Here is a 1,173-nt window from a genome sequence, read left to right as displayed (position 1 = left end):
GCAAAACAGTCGAACTGAAATGATGTGGTAAGAGGAATGCTAATCATTGTGGATGCAGTGGTGGAAAATAACTAAGTAGATTTAGTCAAGCACTTAACACATTTTTGAGATAGTTGTACTTTACTTGGGTATTTCTATTTTATGCTACTTTATACATCTTCTTCCCTACATTTATCTACACAGCCACAGTTACTAGTTACTTAGCAGGTGCAAAAAAGATACTAAACATATGATCAACACACACAATATTATGCATTTCTATAAAATGCTGCTTACATGTTAATGCATCAATACTAACCCAGCATTATGATACGTATAATAATGTAACACTATGAAAAGGCCCATTGTGCATAGTGAGTACTTTTGATAGTTAAAGTACATTTTGCTGATAATACTTCTGAACTTTTACTGAAGTAACATTTTTAATGCAGGATTTTTACCTGTAGAGTTTTTTGGGTTTTTTTTTACATTTACATGGCCTATTACTTCTTTTACTCAAGTAAAGAATCTGACTACACCTCTGAAAATATTGTATTTTTTTTTTTACTCCCCTACATTTATTTGACAGCTATAGTTACTCATTTCTTTGCAGATCAAGATTTTACTTTGAAAACATTGATTATCTTACCGGGGTTTTTCACTGTCAGAAAACATCTGTCTTAAAAGATATGATGCATAGTTTAAAATCTGGACAAGACAGAACCACAAAGATGAGATAAAAATGCAAGACTTAAAGGAATTTGCAATCATTCAAGTTACATACAACCAATAGACAAACGGGGGCTTTGGGGTCACTGGGAATCTGGGGGAGTTGTCCTCTTTACCTGCTTGGTAATAGTATAATGCATTATGGGTACTTTAAGCTTGTTTTGCTGATAATACTTATGTACTTTTACTTATATGTAGGTACAATTTTGAATGCAAGATTTACTTGTAATGGAGTATTTTTACACTGTGGGATTATTACCTTTTCTTGAGTAAAGAGACCGAGCACTTCTTCCAGCACTGATTAGATGAAAGATTCATCTTTTATTTAAAATCTAATATTAGCATGTCAGTATTGTCCACCTCCACTTTAATGGCCATAGTGTAGTTTATCAGACTTTAATTAACTGTATAAATTGATCAATACGGCACTGATTGTCAATGGAAAACAAGATTACAATACAGTAG

The sequence above is a fragment of the Siniperca chuatsi genome, linkage group LG11 (genome assembly GCF_020085105.1).
Source record: "Siniperca chuatsi isolate FFG_IHB_CAS linkage group LG11, ASM2008510v1, whole genome shotgun sequence".
Classification (NCBI taxonomy): Eukaryota; Metazoa; Chordata; class Actinopteri; order Centrarchiformes; family Sinipercidae; genus Siniperca; species Siniperca chuatsi.
The sequence above is the reverse complement of the archived record's forward strand: the minus strand, read 5'-3'. Positions refer to the sequence as shown.